The following is a 23,968-nucleotide window of genomic DNA, read 5'->3' as shown; positions in this document are numbered from 1 at the left end:
GAAAACCCATTGTCAGAAGTTTTACATTTTAGTCAATGTTCTTTTTATTCTTTATTTTAATTTTAATTACTAGGGCATATATTCGATAGGATGGCATTTGATCTCAGATATAGAGTCTTTCTTTTATGAGATGAGCATTAAGAAAAATGTGAATAGGTTTAATTCATTTATTGTTCAAATGTTTTCCTCTTCATTCTCTCATATCTATAACTAGATCCCCTGAACTTTGGAATACATGGATGCTTTGCCTATTATTTATTAATTATATTACTTGATCAAAAAAAGAAAAAAGCAATAACCGACAATTGTTTCATAAATGTTAAAATATTATTAACATTATTTTGTATAAATATATTTCACTAGCATTATGACATAATTTTAATTTTAAACTAGAATAAAAATTTGCTTTTTTCCAAAAAAGTATATTATACAAAATATACTACTCTGTAATACATGGATATAATAGACAATCCTGCTGTTTCTACCCAATTCTGTCACCTCCCTAATAGCACCAGTGACTTTAGCTGGGCAAATAGAGTAAATACCACATCCCCAGCCTCTCTAGCAACAATGTGTGACCACGTGTCTAAATTCCATCCCATGAGATCATGAAAGTGACATGTACATGTTCAGGGTCACATCTTTCAAAGGACGGGAGCAACTTTCTCTTATTCCTTTTATTCATTTTTCTAGAAGGTAGATGTGGGGTGATCTCTCTTGGATCATATAAATGAGTTCAATTCCTTAAAAACATTGAGCATCAAGACAGAGGGAACCTGAGTTTCTGATGACTAGACAGGGCAGAATAAACACACCAACTCAAAAACTTATGTAAGAGAAGCATAAACTTCTATATAATTCAGAAAATGTTATTTTGGGAATACATCATTGCAACATGTATTCTAATTAATAAAATAGCAATTTACCTCAGATCTTAGCCTTTGGTTATTTTCTCAACCTATTTAAATGTAACCCCCAAATTCTTCACATTATATAGTCATATATTTTGAAATTAGCACTAAACAATCATACGAAAATAGTTAATTTAATAAGAGAACAATGTGTGTGTGTGTGCACCTAACCTTCTGCATTTAATTAAATATTATAAATTTCTCTTGACAGCTAATTTTAGCATGTCAATAACAGTATTATATTGAATACGCACATATACCAGGCTAACACAAATACACACAAATATACATATCACAGGTAAAAAATGGAATATCTATTTTCACTTGACTCTGAAATTAAGGCACCCTGTTGAAAAAAACATACAAAACATAACAAAAATTATGGGCAAATGATACGGTGATAATTCAGAATTCTAGCTCTATTATTAGCAAACTTTAGAGGGGCCATAGAATTTTCCTGATCTTAATGCCGTCATCTGTAAAATTAAGAGTTTCAAAAGTCCATTTCTGCTCTAAATATCATTTAGCTGTTTAGCTCAGTGGAAATGTTTGGTGTTCTCAAATATAAAACTAATTGGTAAAATTCATCATATAATAACACTGTGATACATTAAAACCTTTTTGGAATCTAATTTAGAATCTCCCTCTCACTTCTTTTTTTTCCCCTCAGATTGAGTTTCCTTCCTTTTTCATTGTGCTGATTATATAAGGGGCCTGCTGACTGTTAGAATGATCAAATAGGTACAGAGGAGGCAGTATGGCAACCAGAAACAATATTAAACCTTAAGTAGGAGTGTGGTATTACAGCTTTGACCCCGCCTCCAGTTAGTCCTGTGACCATTTAACATTCTGAGCATTATTATCGGCTAAAAAACAATAATAATAACTGGCCAAATGATCTTTGTAATTTCTCCTCTAGCTTTAAAACTATAATTGACATATATGTATTTACGTGCATATATATGTATATATGTATATAATTTATTTATGGATGGCACTTTAAAAAGAATCCACCTGTAGCCAGAAAAATGCAAAGATGTTAATTACTTTGTGGGGTTATACTGACATCCTTTGGTAAGGTTTGGTTGATTGCAATTTGATGTGGAGATAGATAAATAGCGAGACAGTTAGATGTTTAAGTAGATAGAACAATCCAAATGTATTTACATCTGTCCACACACTCATTTGGGTATGAAACTCATATTTATGAGAAAAAAACGTTAAAAAGAAAAAAAAGAAGACCGTGTCAAGTTCAAAGTCTAAATATTTTTATAACATTAATTATATATTTACATTTTTAATAAAATATTTTATCTATAAAGTATTAAAATGCAAAGATTAGGCAGAGAAGATTGGCTCGCGGACATTCTAAAATGATGAGCGAGGTATGCACTCCTATGACAATAAGCAACAAGAAAAGGGATTTGGAAAATCAAGCCGAGAAAGTTCCCTGAAAGCAAAAAATAAATAAACATTTAAAACCACAGCGAAAAATCACTCTGGTAACATATCAGATCTGGTTGCAATTTGACTTGGCGCTCCGATAATACTTGGATTTCCGTAGTCTGGTGTAAGGATGGTGCAGGAATATATATGCCAGAAGAACTATCTTTAAAAAAAAAAAAAAATGCAAGAAGCAGTCCTGTTCCTGAGATTGTATTACGGACACAGGCGGATTAGATTGGGCTGATTACCTTAGCCTTGAAACAGAGAGTCTTTCTGCCCTGCGGGGGAGGGGACGCCTTTCAAGCAAAGCCCTCCTCTCGGATGCGCCCTCCCCTCGCATTCACTTGCAAATCGCTGTGTGCTCGCAGAAGCCAGCACTTCCACAGTCTCTAACCTTCCCATGGCGAGTGCTGCAGCTCTATCAGCAGAACCTTTCTCTCCGTGTGAGGAAGAGCTTTTTTCCTCCCTTTCCTTTTTTTTTTTTTTTTTTTTTCCTTTCCCCTTAATCAGAAGCACTGAATGAAAGCCAATCAGAGAGAGAGAGCTCGCCTCCGTTTTCTTCGGTTCCCTGCTGTCCAGAGTTAAAAGTGATGCTGAGAAAGAGCTTGAGTTAGATTGAAGTAGAATCAGTGATAGAAAATAACAGCCGAAAACAAACAAAAAGGGGACATAGTGACAATTTCTCCTGGGTTATTTTGGCTGGAACCAACTTCCATTATCCAGAAGCTGATAAAAAAGGTAGGAAGACTTCATCTCTTTTCTTTTAACTCCGTTAAGGTATTATATATTCTTCCACTTGAGGGGTGGGGGGGGGGGGAGAGGGAGGAGATAAATGTTTGTTTTTAAGTTGTGTTTAGCAATTATTTCAAAATAATTATCTTTAGTACCTAAATAAATAAGCATACAACTCTATATATTTAATTCTAGAAACAACAGCTTCAAATATCTATATAGGCAATGTAAAGCTGGATAAATTATATATTATGCTCAACAGTGGGTCATGATATTAGAGTTTGTGAATTCATTCGCTTGGAACAAATGCTGAAAAATATGTTATGAAGTGAATTTGTCATGCCCAGACTTGTTCATTTTTATTTTAAAAATCAATTCAAGAGATAACATTGTTGCTGTGAACTCTAACATCATCTAACATTACTTTGCATTCCATATGAATGGATTCTCTCTGCACTTATTCAGTCATAGTTCATTGTACTTTCCATATAAAGAGAAATGACAGGCAGAAGACAGACTCCTTGAAACTGTCAATGGTCACTAAGCATCTACATAAATACAATAGATTGACATTCATCAGAAATAGAATAGGCAGAATTCTTATTTTCAATCTTACATCTGAGTCAGAAGTATTGGGGGGAGAGGTAAAGAGAGGGAGAGTAAATGCATGTAGTCAGCAGTTGCAGCATTTATTGTTTCTGCTGCAATAAAATCCATATTTTATGTGGTGTTAAATTAATGCAGCATATTGCAAGTATAAATGCATGTCCCCAACAAGTAACTATTGATAGCACTGTAACTATGGGCAAAAGCAGTAGTCTGAAATTGTTTTTATGCCACTAAAATAAAAACCTACGGTCTCCTTATATGAAAAAAGGGGAGTCTACAGGTACAAAGACAAATATTGTTTTAAAAATGACCTATCATCTTTTGCTTTGAAAAAACAGATCTGTTTCCTATAATTGTGGTCCTTCATTCCTTCATTCCAGCAAAAGCTTCTATTATCCAAAACTGCACATCCATTACTTCTCAGCTCTTTGGAGATACATTATTTTTTCTCCTATTTTTTTCTCTTGAAGGATCTATATTAAAAATAATCTGTCCTTTTGATGTTGACAACTGTTATACTTCAATGCATATGTTAGTAGACTTTCTCCCTCCACACCATCCCCCTCTCTATCTTCCTTTAAAACGTAGCTACAAGAGCTTCTCTGTGGTGAATAACACTTGGCAAGAGTGTGCTCATTTTTTAGGTCTGGTATGGTGAGGATTTTTAATTAGTAGAACTTTCATGAAAACATTATGTCATTGACAGAGCCGTATGTTCATTTTTAGTTAAAAGTGATGAAGAAGAAAGGAAGAGGTTATGTCCTAGAAACATAGGTAAATGCTAAGTCGCATAGATAATCTGCCCCCTGCTCCCCACAGTGTACTAAACGTGGCACATATGTATTCAGTGTGCAATGCATAAGGAAGTAATGCTTTTTTCTGGGGAGGGATGTGGTGAAGAGACTGGAGAGTGCACAAGTATAAACAGCGTGGATCTGTGCCTTAGGGACACATCAGATACAAACCCATTCTGATGATAAAAATATAAAGAAATGCTTCTTTCACTTTTTTTTTTTTTTTGGCTGTGTTATTAAAGTATGAGTCAGTGTCTGCTTTCATTAAATCAGATACTTCTTGGGTTTCAAATACTTGCTGTGAACAAATTGACTTCTCTGGTGAATGCATATACCTTCCCTGACTTCAATCAAAGAATAGAATTCCATACACTTAAAGGTTTGGGGGAAAAAAAAACAACAAACAAAACCAAAATCTCTGGGAAATGGGAAAAAAGAAGGTAAACTGTATGAGCATCCACCTACATATGAATATGCGTGAAGTCAATGGTTAAATTGTTCGGTACCTGATTAATGCTCTAGGTGATGTTCCTTGACGTTTATAGAAACTGTTTATTAATTAGAGCAGGTAATCAATTACCTATGCAGGTAATCAATTTAATATTTCATTGTTAGATTTTTACCCACACTGGTGTTTTCTTTAAAAAAGAAAAAAAGAGGACAAAAGATTGATTTTAATTTAGAGTGATATTTCTGACACATTATTTACAAAGTTAGTGTAATCTGGAAGAGGTATTTTTTTTGTCGTTGTTGTTGAAAAATAGACTATTTGAAACTGGAAAGGTTAATTCCAAAACATGTGAATCTTGTATAAAAAATAGGGTGAATTTCTTGACCTTTACTTAATTTTTTATGTAAGCAAATAACTGAGGCAAAGCATATACTATCTGGGGGATTTCTGTGCTTATGACTGATTTCCTATGTTTCTTAACCTACTTTGCAGCAAGTGATAACACTTCTTACTGGAATATGTCATTTTTATACCAAATCATTCCACTAGGCTGCAGCACAGCGACAGTATTGGCTCTGAGGATGCTGAATCAGCAGCAAAGTGAACCATATTCTTGTTAAGTGTTATTATCAGTAATAGTGTTTCATAGTAAGCAATTAATACAAATCAGTGATGCAAACCCAACTATCTCTAGTGTAGCCCTTGGGTATTAAAAGCATTAGCCACATTTTATTCTTATTTCTACTATGCAAATTACATTCTAATACTGCTGTCACATTAGAAGTACTTGTAAAATACTGAAATTATAAACAGAAAAACATAAAAATTATTTATGCCAATTATAAGTAATTTTATACAGATATTTGATCTCTAAATTTCAGGTCTATGTTTGAAAACTCTACTTTCGATTAACCCAACATATTATCTGGAATAGGGTTTCAAAAGAGACAGTTTACTAACTATATTATATTTAACAGCCATGTCTGGAATAGATTGAAGTTAAAAACGAAGTAGCAAGAAAAATTTCCTCATCCTTCTTAGACATATATTGAGCAATGGTAAAATCGATTAAGCATTATACTAAGTACAATATATGGTTCATATTATGATATTTTAAGTAGTAAAAAGAAGTGTTCTTGGAATGACACTATAGATGCATATTTGAAAAACTGAAAGTTAGCACAGACAAATCTATTTATCTTTTCTTGACACTTATACAGACCAATGAGTTCACAAAAAATATATTTTTTGTCATAATTACAATAATCTGAAATCTACAGAAAAAATACAAGTCCTAAATTTAAAAGAAAATCTGCCTTTTTTTTCTTATTGAAACCTTTGGATGATATTCACAGAGCATTCATATAATTTTCTGCGTTTACCCCAATGAGTTCAACCTTCAAAATTACAGATTTTTTCTCATGCATAAGAACAAGAGACAATTTCAAACAATTACCAAGCAATGCCTGTTTTCTAAGATAACAATATCAGCTCTGGGTCGCCTGTGCCCTCTTCTTTTCTGACTGTAGAGCAGTCTCACCTCACTTGACATTTTAGTATGAGCCCTTGAGCCCTTTTACAATCCAGTTGTCCTGTCTTTCTTGAATAGAAGGGCACCTAAAGCATATAAGGCCATTTTGCTTTTCCCATACGTTTTTGTCATCACTCACTTGAACTAACTGTAGACACATATTGTCAAAAAATAAGACCCATCACATTAAATTTGTAGATTTCTGGGAATGTATTATTCTTAATGAAATATTAACAATGATGAGTTGAAATAATCTGACCTGTTTAAAAATTTTTAATACAACTTTTGCTTAACTCTATTATCAATGCAACTTCTCACAAAAAAGTAACTCTTGATTTTTTTAAGAATGAAAGTGCTTTATTTTCATCAGTTTCTTTATATTTTTATCTGATTTCTTTCTTGCAATGTATGTGGTGACTTATACGCTTTATGACTAAGAGACATTGGTTAAACATTAACCATATTGGAGTTGGAACTAAAGAAAGGGAAAGCTGCAAATTAAATAAGAAGGAGTACAATAAAATCACATTTTACATCATTTTAGGAAATAAAATGTAGCATTCCTTCATAATAATACCTGCCTGTGGGAGATTGAAATGCCTTCATATAAAAATGCCTTTCAGTAAAGGGTTTCGTATCCTTAGAGAGTTTGTCAGAAACATTATAAGCACTTTACCAAATCACGTGATTTCAATTTTCAATCTTTTTTTTTTTTCAAGAAAGCAGTCTTGATTCGACATACTTTGTATGATGCAATAATACAAATTAAAGTTAAATGACATTTCAAGCTTCAAGACAGAATTAAACAATAGACTATAAGATATAATACAACATTGCTTCACAACAGGAAATTCAGCATTAAATGACATTTCTAAACACTTCAGAGCCCTGCTGATCCCCATAAATTTAGCAGATCATCTTCTCTCTCTCTCTCTTCTATCCCACGTCTCTTTCTGTAAATCTGTATCTATTTCCATCTCCCTCTCTTTTTTCCTTTTCCCTCCTTCCTCATTTAAAACAATTACAAAACTCCTTGAATAAATTTCCCATGTGCTTTAAAAAAAATTACCTTATTGTAAATTTATATTTCTGTAAATCTTGTGATTTTTATGGCCAGTGTTCTATCATCTGCCACATTATACATTACATTTATTACATTATCCTTTGCATTATAGCACAAAGTATATGATACAGTTCAGTTGGCTAGAATCTATTCTTTTAAATGAAAGCAACGCTTTTATAAATTTTGTAACACTGAGTCTTCTAAGGAGTTGAAATTGGCACCAGTGTAGTTTACTGCACTAGCAAGCCAAGTATGGGAATTCAGCATTTATTATTGAAATGACTCCTCCAAATTATCAGAATATAGAATGTACAGACATGAATTATTATGCTCAATGCATAAGTTATTGATTAGGAATCTTTTTTGATTTACTGTAAAAGAGGATATTGAAATGGTTTGACAGAGCCCTGATTTTTAAAATAAACATAAATTACATGTTTCTAGAAAGCAGTGTTTCAATAGATATGTTGATTCTTCTTTGCTGCAAGAAACAAGTATTACCAGTTTGGAATCTAAACATGAAATCCGGTATACAATGAGCAAATGTAGTAAAGAACTACCATTGCTTTTGTTTCCGGTTGGAAATTTGGGAAACAGAAAGTGTAACAATAATTGAGGTAGGCATAATATGTAACAAAATGAAATAATCAATAAACTGAATATAGTAAATATTCTACCTTGAGTTATTCTGGGAATTCTCTCCATGGTTAATGTAATATGTATAAATACAAGAATTAAAGTTGAAATTCAATATCATTATCTGAATAGATCAAAGGCAGCCCATATATTTGCCCTAGTAATTGGAAAATTCTGAGTAAATTTTGTACATAATATTAATACAAGCTTTTACAATGTAACTGTTTCTCCTTTCGTAAAAATATAGCTCCACTCTCAATAAAATTAAGTCAAATAAACTTCCTTTGAATCCATTGTAAATTCTGGGACTTCTGAATTAAGGAATATTTTCCTAATTATTGAAGCAAACTTCATATTTAAATGAGGCACCATAATGTTTCCAAATAAGTAAATTTTAAATTAATAGGCTTATTTTTTGATAGATTTGAAAATATTTAAGCTACCTGAGGAATTTTGAGGGTTTTGTGTTTCCAAATAAATCTTCAACCTCTAAAGTGTATTTATCAATTATTTTATTTAAAATATTTTCCTTAAATCAAAACATTAAAATTTTTATACCTCTAACTCAAGTGATTTAAATCTATTGCTAATAAGATCAAAAACATGAATTACATACTTTCAAAACCAACAGTGTGACATTGATTTGCTTTAGTGATGACCTGAAGAAAAGAAACTATTGGAGTAAAATATATGTCAACGTATTACATCAAATAAGAAGCTGATTATCCAATGATTATCTATTAGCTTAGTCAACTACAATATATTTTCTTTTCTTTTTTGACTTCTTCTTAAAGCATTATAAGTTGGGGGTTATTCCTGCTCTGTAGTCTTGAACCATATTTTGTCACCAGAGTGATTTTTCAATATGTAGTCCCTGAAGAGTGAAAAACAGCAACATGCAGATTTATTCTGCCTGCATTTAGCTCCCTAAATTTGAATATTTCTCCATGAGTAGAAACTTACAGAAAATCTTTATTTATCTACCCCCTCAACCAAGACTTTAGTTATTCCTTTGGAGATGAGTTAAAAAATGAATCCTAAGCACAGACATATACTTAGAAGCACTGTCACTTTGTCTCTTTTTTCTTTTTTTTTTTTTGTTTTCAACTACTGAGTGAAGAGTAGAGGTTTTCTACAGAATTTCTACACTAAAGAAGTGACTTCCCCCCCTTCTTGCTGTATGCAATTAAAAATGATAAATGAGAACTCTACTTTTTCTGAGACTTTCTTGTCTTCTAGCTACTGTCTTTTAAAATATGTATCCTAATTTTCAATAGTTAATACTAGATAGTTATACATAATATTTTAAAAATTAATTTATAATCCTTCGCTAACTTGCGAATAGACATAAGTACTTGCTATCAATACTTAAAAAAAGACAGAAATGAAATACTCCTAAAATTTAACTTGAGAAAAATATTTTCTTTACTAATTTTTTTCTCCCCTTGGAGTTAGATTTGCCTTCATGATGGAGTATGAAATTTGAAATCCAGCCCAGTGGAGATGCGAAAATAAACGAATGGCAACCATAATCTTGACTTAAGAGCAATGAAATTAATCACTTTGCTTTATAGGTAGAGGCTAGATCAAGCCTGTTTCTAGGTAGGTCGAAGAAGAAAAAAGTGTGGATGAGGGAGAGCCTTGTACTTCATTGAAGCAAAATGAAACTTGGCATAGGAACCACTGTTTCCAGAAACACCCTTACGGAAATTTGAAATTTTTGATAGTACTTAGGGGCTCAGTACTATGCATTCAAAATTCACAATCATTAAATAACTCTCTTTTGATTTGAGGCTATCATATGTTGCTATTTATTATTATATGTGTTATACTTTTTATTTTGCAGTTTCTATTATTAATTTAACTGGTATCCTGTTATCTATACAATAATTTGCTCAATTTTTCTTTAGCTCCTAATTAATTTCACTCATTTTGGGGGAAGTTACTGTGACCCATTCCCTTCTGTCACACCTGGAGATACAAAGATGAATTTAGTACAAATTTTGTCCTTGAGAAGAGGCAGGTTCTAATCTGAGATATTCATAATTAAATATCATATAATTTACAATGGAAATATCAGTAGTTGTGTTCTAAATGTTTCCATTTTTATGAAATAGTAGTAGAATTAGATGGTAGAACATCATTGGGCAGTCACGTATTCCTCCACCTAACACAGTCTTAAGTTTTCATCTTCCATTAGATATACTGCTGAAGAAACCCCTCAAAAGCATTTTATTCATTCATCCATTCTTTCATTCCTTCATTTGCCAAGTATTATTTAAGTGCCTACCATAAGCCAGACACTGTGCAAGCATCCAGAAAGATAAACTTGGGAAGAGAGAGAAAGAGGGAGAAACAAACAAAAGTCTCTGCTACTGTGAGCCATTGTATGAATAATCACATGACTTGTTATATTCCTGCTTTGATAAATACAAGAAAGATAAGTACTGGGTGCTTTTAAAGTGACTAATACAAGGATCTCACTTATCTGTATTTTTAAAGCTGCATCGTTGCATTTATAGCCATACCACATCATTAAAGAAAATATCAGAGTTAGCAGTTTGGTTCAAGATAACATTTTTGTGTAGCCTAAGATTTCTGGCCGGGCGCGGTGGCTCACGCTTGTAATCCCAGCACTTTGGGAGGCCGAGGGGGGCGGATCACGAGGTCAGGAGATCGAGACCATCCTGGCTAACACGGTGAAACCCCGTCTCTACTAAAAATACAAAAAATTAGCCGGGCGTGGTGGTAGGCACCTGTTGTCCCAGCTACTCGGGAGGCTGAGGCAGGAGAATGGCGTGAACCCGGGAGGCGGAGCTTGCAGTGAGTCGAGATTGCACCACTGCACTCCAGTCTCGGCGACAGAGAGAGACTCCGTCTCAAAAAAAAAAAGGATTTCTTTAGTCTACCCCTGAGAATGGATTTTGAAGAATTGGTGCTTCCGTTAGGAGCAGCCTTTTGGTTGGTGATCTGTGGTGCACTTCAAAATACAAAAAAATATTAGTCGGGCGATGTGGCGGGTGCCTGTAATCCCAGCTACTCGGGAGGCTGAGGCAGGAGAATGGCCTGAACCCCGGGGGGCGGAGCCTGCAGTGAGCCGAGATCGCACCACTGCACTCCAGCCTGGGCGACAGCGAGACTCCGTCTCAAAAAAAAAAAAAAAAAAAAAACAAATTTGCGACAGCCAGTTATCATCTTGCAGACACAGGGGACTATACGGGATAAAGCAAGGGCCCAAAGTTGAGACTAATATACCCATCCCCATCAACAAACCTACAGAAAAATTATGTATCAGGAGGCCAAATGTATCCCAAATTTCTATTGCTATTTTTTTGTTTTCTTTCTTTTTTTAACTGTTATTTTAGGTTCAGGGGTACATGTGCAGGTTTGTTATATAGGTATATTGTATGTCACGGGAGTTTGGTATACAGACAATTTTTATGAACAGGAGCCTCCTTACTCCTAAAGTAATGAAAATAAGCACTTCCTAGAAGCCACTGTGTTTAAAACTTGGTCACTCTGTGAAAAAGACTCTTGTATATAATAGTCTGTTTTTGTGAGGACACCAGAGGAAGGTCATATTTAATAGGAGACTAAACAGTGATAAGCCTACATTCTAGAAGCACTGAGATTTCCTTTCTTAGAAAATGCAATGACCCTAACCTAAGTGGTCTCACAAGGTCCTTTGACAGATAAAAGCATGGATCGTGGCACCAGACTGTCTGGATTTAAATCCTAGCTGTGCCACTTACCATATGTTTCATATTTAATGTCACTGGTAGTTTTTTCTATCTGTAAAATGGGGTTAATAATTATACTTACGTCATAGGGCAATTGTCATGATTAAAATAAGCAATTCCTATAATGTCTAACAACAATGCCTAATACACAACAGGTGTTCTAGTGCTAGCTATTACTGTCATTGGTATTATTATTACATGTTAATTCATGTGACCTATGCTTTTTCACTAATATTGAGTGTGTTGTATTTTTACCACAGCATTTAATATCATTAGGGCTACAACTTTAAAATATTTAAATATTTTAACTTGTATTATGTAATAATTTTGTACTTGAAGTGAGACATTCTTGGTGTTTTAAGTCTAATTCTCTTACTAATTCTACCGACAATGTAATAAATTTTTCATTCTGAATTTTATTTTTGGAAAAATGGGAGTTTGAACCATAACATTTCCAGGGACACAGTTGATTTACCTATTATTATAATTGGAAAGGGCTCATAAGTCTATGATTGTAATTGGAAAGGGCTCAATATAAAACTTATAAATATATTCATTCTCTAATGATTGTGAAAATGTCACTTGCATAAAGACTTGAATGTAACCTGAAAAATTGCATTCTCAGAGAGGCATTGCATGAACTAGGGAATTGATGGATACGAATTTTGAAAACGATAGGAAAGACTCGAAACAGAGACAGAGGAGGAAAAAAGCATAAGAAAGAGTGAGACTAACTGTTGTGAGGTCCATGAGCCAACATAAACTCACTCAGGTGAAACATGAGCCATTTCTGAATACACTGCAGTAATGTTTCCTTTCACAGATTCTGCTTCTTGAGGTCAGAGTAATGAGAATTAGAAAAAGAATGATGAACAGAGGCAGTGCATTACAGAAATTATCCCATTAAAGTTTTGATACCTATAAATCTCAAGAATAATTCTGCAGTCTATATTACAAGCTGAAAGGTCAGTGGATTACCGATTTCCTAGACGAGGTCCCTGAAACTGTCTGATGAAGACATAGAACCTGCTGCAAAATGTGAAAAATTTAACAGGTTTTATTTAGATCATTCATTCTTTTCATTCTTCACATTGAAGGTGATATGAAGATCAATTTGAAACCGCTGTTTCTGTTTTTTATTTCCTTTTTTTGGCTCTATTTATATGTTAATTTAAAAAGCATCTGGAATGGTTTCTACGGATTACATAAACACCTGAAAACATACATTGAGGTCATAAAATATACATTTATATGGGTTCATAAATACCTTTTTAAAAGCTTTATTTTAAAAATCCAGAATTATATCACAGTTTTTTTCTTTTCAGTTTTATTTATCACTCAGGGATAATTAATATATTATTTATACATTCACATACTGGAAGGACATACTTAGCACTTCGTCTTATCCAATAACTTGTAAAGATGAGGTAAGCTATAATAGAGACCCTTAAACCTAGCTGAAAGTTATACTTTGGTGAGCATAGTAAAGGTAATGCTCCTATCTGCCATAGCTATATTATTTACATTTATTATCTCTTTAATCATGTATTATCTGCTTAATCAGAGTCACAGTTATCTTTTTCTTCTCATCTTGATTAAATGCTGTGCCCATTTCATAGGATTCTTTATTTTCACAGCTTCACTATAATATTTGGCGAAATAATTTAACCTCATGGCTTATTCATCAGGATGGCTAATTTAAAATATTCTATTAATATTACACACATTTTACATTTAGTATAATATATCATCTAAATGTATATATACTTTTAGAACTGGACTTTACAAGGGCTAAAAACTTTGACATACTTTCTCTTTAATTTTCACATTCTTTTATCATACTAGAGACAAAGTTTGTTAACTTGCATCTATTTTGCTTTCATTTAGTTGGAAGTAAAGTGAGAATAAAAAAACAGTGGGAATAAAATTGTGCAAAATTAGAGGAGAAATTAGTTTTTAAAGCCCAAGAAATGGTTATTGAATAATTAATTATGCAGACTACCGAAATAATCATTTCTTTTCAAAATCCTTCAAATTCTTTAAAGGTTTTCAACCATTTGATGTGTTGTTTTGACTGTCTGAAGTTTAAAACAATATAAATTAGGCTTCACAACGTGATCAGAGGGTTGAGATGAATTTACGTTTTTGAAGTATTGACCCATTTATAGGGTAAATTGCTGCTAATATTTCTGGTAAAATTCTATTCACTTGTCCACAGGGAAAATAACATATTTCGGTGTTGAGAGCCACCTTGTGGTCATGTTGAGAATTATTATTCTATAGTACACAAGGTTTTCTGGCTTTAGATGTTTTTCCAAGTGAACATTGCACTTGGAAGCATTGAAACAGATGTGAATTTACATTAAGGGTTATAAGATGACATTGAAAATGAATCATTTTTAAATGAATGCCATTTAATGTTTACATATTGACATGAATTATAGCAAATGTTTTACAAAAGCTGCGTGAAATCTTTAAAACAATATTTTTGGGGCAAGATATCATTTTTAAACTAAAATATATTACTGTGCAGTTACAAGTAAACTCTAATGACTCATACGTTTAACCTTCTCTAGGAAAAATTCCTTTCAGAATCCTCTGGTGTTCAACACAAAGAAACCAGGGGCTGAATTATTGTTATTTTTGCATTTTGTAAAACTTACATGAAAATATGCTGCCTACAAGAAAAGCAGAGAACTAATACCGGCAAACTCTGGTCATTGAATGCATTTTTCAGTAGGTTCATCGGAAGTTCAAAGAGACAAATTTGTTTACATTTTTTTATAAATTCTAAAACTATTTTTTACTTTGTGTAACATACGTATTCACCAAATATCAAGCCTCTTTGACTGGGTTTTTTATAACGTAGTAACATGCTTGCAGAAGAGGAAGACCTATAATTACTGCTTGTAATTTTACTAGTATGTACCTATACTTAAAAAGAAAATAATACAATTATTTTCTAGGAAATGAAAATAAGCACTGACCTAGGTATTTAAGTCAAGAATAGTCATTGATTGCTTATGTGGTCTTACTCCTCATTATTTTCTTTACTTTATTATCTGAAGGTAAACATGAATAAAGTTGATCAAAATAAATTGTCTTTGTATATAGCTCATAGGAATATATGAGCACAAAATTTTCCCCTACTTTATTTCTATATGTATAACTATATCTATAGTGATATCTATTTATCAGTCGATCTGGATAGATTTATGTTACATCCTAAAGTATCAACATTGTCCTCCTCCTCCTCATCATCGTCATCATCATCATCAAAACCTGAGTAAAACTTCAGTTGTGACATTGGACATGGAATAGCTTAATCACAATTACAGGATACCATGTGAATAGGTTCTGTATCACCCATCTTTGGGGCACTGGGATGATTTGATTTAATTAACAGAATAGCCCTAAATGGGAACTAAAGACAAATTTATAAAATTGCATACAAATCTTATAATAATGATCTCTATGTTATGTGTTAAAGCTGTGAGTTGTCCATTGCTATTAGGCAAATTATTTTCTCTATTTTGAACCTGCCATACTGCCCTTTAACGTAGAACAAGTGGTCAGAGCATGCCATTTCTCGTGCACAGCCCAATAGTCTGACTGAAAACAAAGATTACTTTGCTTTCCATTAAACCATGCTCCTTCTGTCAACAAAAGTGCTTCTATTCTGAGAGATATTACTATTGATTTGCTTTTATTCTCAAAAGACTGAGGGAGTTTTTTTCTCAGCAACGCTGCACACTAGCTATTATTTCAAATGAATATGTAGAACATTTATTTCAACTTCAAAGGGGAAACAGAAATTGAAATGGTGTATATAAGAGTATAGAAATGTTTAAAATTTGCATGCAACCTTTTGATGATGTCATAGTCATATTTAGTGCTATATTTTAGGGCAAAGGTTTTTTGCAGAATAAATAGTAAATGGTTCATAAATATAGAAAGAAGCATATGAAAGCACCTCCCAAAGTAAGTAAAAACCAAGAAACAACCCAAAATAATTTTAGCTAGAAATATCTACTTCCTTCTCAATTTTTGTCTAAAATATAGCAAACCTGTTTATACAAGATAATTATCCTCAATGATAAGGGAGATTTTCAAAGTCAATCATCACCCTGGGACCATTTTTGAACTGCTTTTCATTTTCCACTACTTAAGGCAAAAAATGTATTTTCTATAAATCTCAATTTTTTTCTCTCAAATAGAATTATTTGACAAATGATTTTAATTCTATCTGTATTTTAAAAATGATCCTTTCCATTTGATTCCAACTCCACACCAAAGAAGAAGTTCAAATTACATCTTTCCTTCACAAGTCAACAACATTTTAGAGTTTTAAGATATATATTATACAGGGTGCTAGGAACTTGAGAAATGGATGTAGATGAGATCTTTTTGTCCCCTTTCTCAATGAAATGGAAATATAGTAGGAGAGAGCCACGTTTAAAAGTAAGTACATTGTCAATTATTTAGTGTTCTGTTTGCGATATGAATGGAGTTTCAGGAAAATGTGGAGGAGGGAACATGGTCTTTTACTCATGGGAAGCTGAAGAGGGACTTGAAAGGTGAGTACCCTTTCACTGGGTATTAAGAGATAAAGCTGATGAGCCAGGAGGCATGGCTGCCTGCAAATCCAAAGACCTAGCTGAGCTGATCTGCATGCCTGTATCTCTTCCCTCTCCAATTCTTCCTGAAATATATTTTTCTTAATTGATATTTTTCCCCACAATTAACCATTCCGTAATATGTACTGATTTTTCATTATAAAGAAGGCAACATGTTAGGCAATAAGATATGATAAAAAATAAGCCATATTCAGACCTCCTGCCCTCAAGTGACTTCTGGTGTTTCCCAGAGGTCAGAAATTACAATATACTATGAAAATTTCACAGAATTGTAACCTATAGAATATTGTAAGAATTAAAGTTGATGACATACAGTGTTAGGTTTCCTTCAGGGATGAGATTAACCTAAGTCCTTAAGGCAGTGACACTTTGTGTCACTCACTAGCTCAATATTTACCCTGGGTACAATCCCATTTCCAGAGGCAGTACTGCGTCGTGGTAAAATTGCTCTCACTCCAGACTTGAGGCAGATCTACTAAGAGTTTTACCACTTCCACCAAGGAAGGAGTTTGAAAATTTGGCCAAAGTATTCAATCTGGCTAAACCTCAGTTCCCTTGTCTAGAAGATGGGACAATAACGTTGCTGCCTCTTAATTTTGCTGAAAAGACTAAATGAAGCTTACAAAGCACTTGGCAGAGTATTTTTTTTGCAATTACAAATGCCTATTAAATATTACCAGCATGCATTACTGCTTACTAGGTAATAGTCAAAATTTTTAATCTGTTCTAATTCTTTCTTCATTGTAGCTTCTCTGCCTCTCTTGTAATTTGCCTCATGATATTGACAAATAGACCAGTTTTTATTTCTAGGAGTTCCGTTTATTTATTTTGTTATTATTATTTTAATCTCTCTCATTTTGTTTCTGTTGATCAGTCTGCCCTCAGGTTCTGGCTGCTAAAACTCACACTTAAGGAGTGTTCAAATGTTTCTTTTTCCTTAAGATATTCTTGATATTCTTTTTTTTTTTTTGAGATGGTCTCTCTTTGTCACCAGGGCTGGAGTGCCGTGACGCAATCTCAGATCACTGCAACTTCCGCCTCCTGGGTTCAAGCAATTCTCATGCCTCAGCCTCTCATGTAGCTGGGATTACAGGCAGAAGCTACCACGCCAGGCTAATTTTTTCTATCTTCGGTAGAGATGGGGTTCCACCATGTTGGCCAGGCTGGTCTCAAACTCATGGGCTCAAGTGATCTGCCAGCCTCAGCTGGGATTACAAAGTGCTGGGATTACAGGAGTGAGCCCCTGTGTGTGGCCTCCTTAAAATATTCCCTGAGTTCTCCAGCCACTAGGGCTCTCTAGCTTTGGAAAACTCATCACTCTTAATTTATACCTCTGTTTACTGTGGATCATCATCTGCTCTGAGTTGTTTTTTGCATGCCTTATTCCTTTTGTATATTTTTAATTTCTTAAAACCAAGATCATTCTAATTTTTATTTACATCCCCAACTCATAGCCTAGTATCTCCAACATAGTAGCAAATGTTCAGTGAGGAAACTCATGCACCGTATAAGTAGAACATGTGTTATGGTTTGCATTTTACAGACAGGTATACTAACATTGAGTAATTGAAAGATTAAATGACTCATGAGAGACACAAAAGGTGTTTTTCTTCCCACTGGAAAATATTCTATATTAGTCCATTCTCACACTGCTATAAAGAACTGCCCATGACTGGGTAATTTATAAAGAAAAGAGATTTAATTGACTCATAGTTCTGCATGGCTGGGGAGGCCTCAGGAATCTTACCATCATGGCAGAAGAGGAAGTAGGCACGTCTTACAGGGCAGCAGGCAAGAGAGCCTGTGAAGGAAGCAAAGAGGGAAGAGCCCCTTATAAAACCATCAGATCTCTTGAGACTCATGCACTATCATGAGAACAACATGGGGAAACTGCCCCCATGATCCAGTCACCTCCCACCAGGCCCCTCCCTCAACACCTGGGGATTACAATTTGAGATAAGATTTGGATGGGAACACAAAGCCAAACTCTATCACTTCCTTCTTTAAGCTAAAGCAATTATCTTTTTAAAAGGAGAAACTTTAAAGCAGTTTTTTTTCTTCACCTGATGAGTTTGCTTTTTATTTATTTCTTTGTTATCCTTTTCACTTGATATGTACAACTGGCCTCACCCTAAGACCTATTGAATCAGAATTTTTGAAGTTATGGTATGGTGAAATATATTTTAAAATTCTTGCTGGGTGGTTTGGGTAGATTCATAACTGTAACTAGAAAATATTGCGATGTTCATAATTGTAACTAGAAAATACTGAGATGTTTTTATATCTGAGCTCATAAACTGAATCTAAAATCAGTTTTAAAAGAGAAAGTTTTCTAAATACATTGAAAATGACAAGTATTGATTCCTTAAAGCAGGCTTATTGTAGAGGACATTACTCATTTTGAGAAATACAAATTATTTGATTTTTGTTAAATTGATTCTTGCTTTATAGCCATTTATTGTTTTAAACACATATTCTCTACAGAACTTTGCCTCAATGAGATGAATATAGTAGAAAAACTAGGAGACATATTATATCTTTGAGAAATAAAATAATGCATGGAAGTACTTGGTGGCATGTAATTAAGCACTATAAGAAACGAATAAAGTGCTAGGATCATCAGTATAAGTAAGAAAACTGAAGTAATGGAGGGCATGGAATTTTTACTTGACCTTGGCTTGGAAAATATATAGAATGTGTGTGTGTGTGTATGTGTGTGTGTGTGTGTGTGGCAAGGTGGGGAGTGGGGCGGAGGGTCAAGTGTTCCAGAATTTGTATTTCTGTGAGCAAAGGCAGGAATGAATATGGAAGTTTAATTGGTTACTAAGACACCAACCTGGGTTTACGCTAAGAAAATACGTTTGTGAAGAAACTTGAATACAAGCTTAAAGAGTTCAGACGTAATGGAAAAGTTTATGAAAGGTATTATTTAAAAACTTCACTTAAAAGAAGTTCAAAGAGACAAATAGGGTAAAAAAGTATCAACCTCTGTTCTTGGCATTTTGTATGCATGGCTGTTGGTGTTAATATACACCCAAATGCTTTCAAAGTCAACCAGAAGCTTTTCTTTCAGATAAGCCAACCTGAGGGGTGGCAATGGAATTTAACTCTTCTCCACTTCTAGCATTTTTCTCATGTGTGCTCTCAAATTCATATGTATATTGAATTATCAACTTGGTGTCTGCAGTTTGTCTCCGCTACATTTCCAGTAAAGATAGCTTTAAAATGTCTTTAATATCTTTAAAATATCATGGTTTTGGTTTGATTGCTGTATAGCATCTTCTCCCACTGATGGAAGTATAATTGTCTCTAGTCTATGCTTGCTGTTGGTGTTCTGGTGTTTTGTAGCCTTTAAAACTACCAATGGTCACACTGATGAGTCTTTGATGTGCAAGATAGTTTTGTTTAAATCCTAACTCAGTTAAGGCTCATCTGTGTAACCAGGGGAGGCATTATTTATTTCAAACTCTGTGGTTTTTATTTCCCCTGGGAAAACAATTTGCTCTTAATCTTGTAGCTGGTCATCAGCAAAATATGATGTAGAGCTTATACTTAAAATTTCCATTCCTGTGTCATTACCATGATGCCATAAGAGTAGTCAAAGTTTTCCTTACTATAAAATAAAAACTTGGACAATATCAACTTCATGAGTTTATTTTTTTCTAATTAACTGAGATAATACATATACTATATTAGTGTGTGTGTGGTGTGCGTGTGTGCTGTGCAGTACATACTGTTTGTATATGTAAAGCTATCATTGTGCTTTCACTAATACTGATTATGTGTAGATGTTTTTACTGCTATTAAAATGTGTTAAAGCAAATAAATAAATGATAGCTATCATTTATTGAGCACTTTCTACATACTAGACAATGTACAGAGTGATTTGCCTCTAGTATTCCCTTTCATCATCATGTTAAAGGAGGTAGGTGATATTATCATCTCCATTTTACAAATGAGGCACCTGAGGCTCAAAGAAGTTTAGATGACTTTCACAAATCACAAAGCTAGTAAACAAGAGAGCCAGAATGAAACTCTTATAATATGGTCCCTGCTCCTCCATTCTTAACCGCTATTGCATATTTAAATATACATGCCTGTATTCCTGGGAGGAAAAAATATGTGATCTATTATTTCACTCTATATTTTTCTTTTTATAAAATTTCTGTTTATTGGTGACTTATTTTTTTCCTTTTCAATGAGAGAAAATTGCCCTAAAATTAAGTAGGATTTAAGCATTTAAGAGTACGCCAAATGTGTCATATTTTAAACACTATTTTATTTTATTAATATGTAAAATCGAGTTGTCAAAATGTATTCACAGTAGTGAGAAGATTAGTATTATGTGTAAGAATATGTCACTAAAACTAACTTAAAAGTAGCCATAAATTCCTCAGTGAACTTCATGTCATCCTTTTAGCATTATATAATAGTTTACTTTTTAAAATGTTCCTAGTAGGGCAAATAAGGCATATGGTGATATTACTTAATGTGCATAGAATATTTTTAATTATATACAGGAAAACAGTCACAGTGGTTGCTTCTGGGTAGAAGGGTAAGGGATTTGCATGTCTGCATCTAGAGGATTTTTTTTCACTGTACTTAATTTTTTTAGAAATTGTTTTTATGAGTATGGATTAATTTTTCAATACAAACTAATTAACTTTTAAAAACTTGCCGATCATCATGAACTCTGTTGTGCGGGAGAAAGATGAAAGATTCTAAATTCTAAATTCATCTTTATAACATAAGCTGACCACTCATTGTCCCCATACATAAAGTAGCACACCACATACACACACACTACACACACACACACACCTCACACACACAGATACACATCACACCACACACACCATACAGGCACACCACACACACTACCACACAAACTACTACTGCTACTACACACACACACACACACACACACTCCCCTCACTGAGTTTTAGCAATCTGAATAGCTATTACTGGAAAAATATTCAGCAGCATTTTTTTCTTCATGTGGCTTTAACCATAGGAAATATATATATACATACATACATACACACACACACATATATATACTTATATATAGAGAGAGGGAGTATATATATAATACTCATACATATATATATATATGTATATATATATATGTATATATATATATAGGTTTTTGAGACAGAGTCTTGCTCTGTTGCCCAGGCTGGAGTGCAGTGGCATGATCTCAGCTCACTGCAACCTCTGCTTCCCAGATTTAAGTGATTCATGCTTCAGCCTCCCGAGTAGCTGGGATTACAGGTGTATGCCAGTACACCCAGCTAGATTATATTTTTTAATAAAAATTTACTATTAGAAATCTACATCAAAGTTATGATATAAAATATTGTTTCTCAAACCTGATTCAAGTTGTATGACTTTTGAAAACTTTCATGTGATACTATGAATGTGTTTAATATAATCATGCTTAACGTGGGTAACTCTTCTATCAAATTACTTTCATGTTATTTTAGGACCTGCTTTTCCATCGTGATTATTGTCCCTTTCATGCCTCCTTGAGGCCTCTGAAAAGGGAACAGATAAAGACATACTGTATATTTTTTCAGTTTTTGCCAAATAAGATTCAAATTATGTAATGGTGAATTGTAAGAATGATGTAAAAATTTTCCCATATAGGGAAAAAATGAATCAAGAGTTTACTTCAAGCCTACCAATGTCTAAAACTCTCTCTGTCAGCTCCCAGTGCTGTATTCACATAGTCATCAACCACATTGTTTTGGGAACCAAAAGAAACTGATCCATAAAATTAACATGAATTTGAATGGCCATTGGTTTTGTGATTTGTGTTTGCAGTTATTTTTATTTTTTGTGTTGACTTTGTAAGTATTATAAGCACAAATGTTTATATGATAAGGTTTTATACTTAATTTACATGTGTTCCAGCAACATTATTCTACAAGTAATTCATATTAATGTAGCAGCAAGCATCATGATAAGAGAACATGATTCAACATAAGAGCCCAAGATAAATAAATTCTCTCTTAAAGGTTAGTAAAAATTTTTCAGATCATAATTACTAAATGAGAGTAATATATAATGAAAGTATTTTATTCTGCAAAAAAGATTAATGCTTAAAAATGTAATGAATTTTGTGATGTAGGAGAACTTCATAAATCCCTGATACCAAGAGCCTAAGATACTTCAAAATGATGCCATGTACCAAAACCTAAAACCATGTACCAAAATCTAAACTGCACACCTAGAAGGGAAATAGCCTTTGGTACATTTTCATGTTTGTGAATTGTGAATATATATTTTTATATATATATATATGAATATATGTATACAGATAGATAAATAGATCGACCTCAGTCAGATCTTGAATATAAATTTCAAGATGTAATCACACACTTGAGAAAAATGTGTGTTCAGAGAGTGTTTAATATATCTAATCACATTGCTATAATTGTCATTTGGAAATTTCACCTTGGCCTTATGTGTAGAGTATTGCATCACATCTACTCTTGCTGTTTAGTTCATATTACTAAGATACCTGGTTTAAATATCAGTGCAACAATGTTCAAGCTTAGGCACTTCCAATATAACTAAAGAGCAAGGAGAGTTCTGTACTCTGACAAAGATAAAAGTGGTAGTAACAGTATATTTGGCCAATTCCCTTTAATAGTCTGGAATTGATTTATTGCTTTTTTTAAATCTAAACCTTTTATGAACCTATTATATTTTCAGCCTGTGTTACTTCCATGAGCACTCTACCTAATAAATAAAGTAGTATGGCACTTCCCATTATTTTCCGATATTTATCTCTTTTAAACTTCAGAGGGTGCCCTAAGACCTAGTATAATTGAAGTTTGTGGATAGCTTGGCTCTTACACTATTCACCTTCTTCATGATTTAATAGATGTCAGAGTTTCCAGACTGAAGATGCTAATCTTTAAGGTCTTCCTTTACAAAGCTGCTTCTTTCCTTTAATGATAGTTTAGTTGTCTTCCTGTTAGCATTTTCCAGCTCTTTTGTATTTCTTTGAGGTAATGCAGTTCTTGTGTGAGAACATGCAGGCACGTGGTTGATAGAAGCTAATGATAGAAAGGACGAGCATTTCAGCATATGGATTCCAGACTTGCCTTTTTCACCAATCAAGGGACCTTCAACATATGCCTTACTACCTCTTGATTTTAGTTTGCTTTCATCAGATATTGGCACTTAGAAGAATTGGTTCTAAATTCCATTCTGAACCTGGAATCTCAGAAATGAAACTACAAAATTACTTCAAGAAATACTTTAGGGGTGGTTTAATGAGACAAGAAACAAAATGAAGTCATTTAGACTTTAGTCATGCAATTTCATACTCTGACGTGGAAACTTTCTAGGACCCAGAGATCACCATACCCAGTGTGTCACCTCATCTTTAGTCTCTTTACATGTCT

At 33.5% G+C, this 23,968-nt stretch overlaps 1 protein-coding gene across 2 annotated transcripts in view; it reads left to right on the top strand.

The window, feature by feature from the left end:
* The first annotated feature begins 2,699 nt into the window (after positions 1 to 2,699).
* CDH10 (cadherin 10) overlaps positions 2,700 to 23,968 on the top strand; it is a 155,057-nt gene continuing 133,788 nt past the window's right edge. For both annotated transcript variants that reach the window (XM_030813936.1, XM_003263183.2), the window contains exon 1: positions 2,700 to 3,095. The gene's annotated coding sequence lies outside the window, so the exon portion shown is untranslated. The remainder of the gene's footprint in view (positions 3,096 to 23,968) is intronic.

The sequence above is a fragment of the Nomascus leucogenys genome, chromosome 6, assembly GCF_006542625.1.
Source record: "Nomascus leucogenys isolate Asia chromosome 6, Asia_NLE_v1, whole genome shotgun sequence".
Lineage (NCBI taxonomy): Eukaryota > Metazoa > Chordata > Mammalia > Primates > Hylobatidae > Nomascus > Nomascus leucogenys.
The sequence above is the reverse complement of the archived record's forward strand: the minus strand, read 5'-3'. Positions and strand labels throughout refer to the sequence as shown.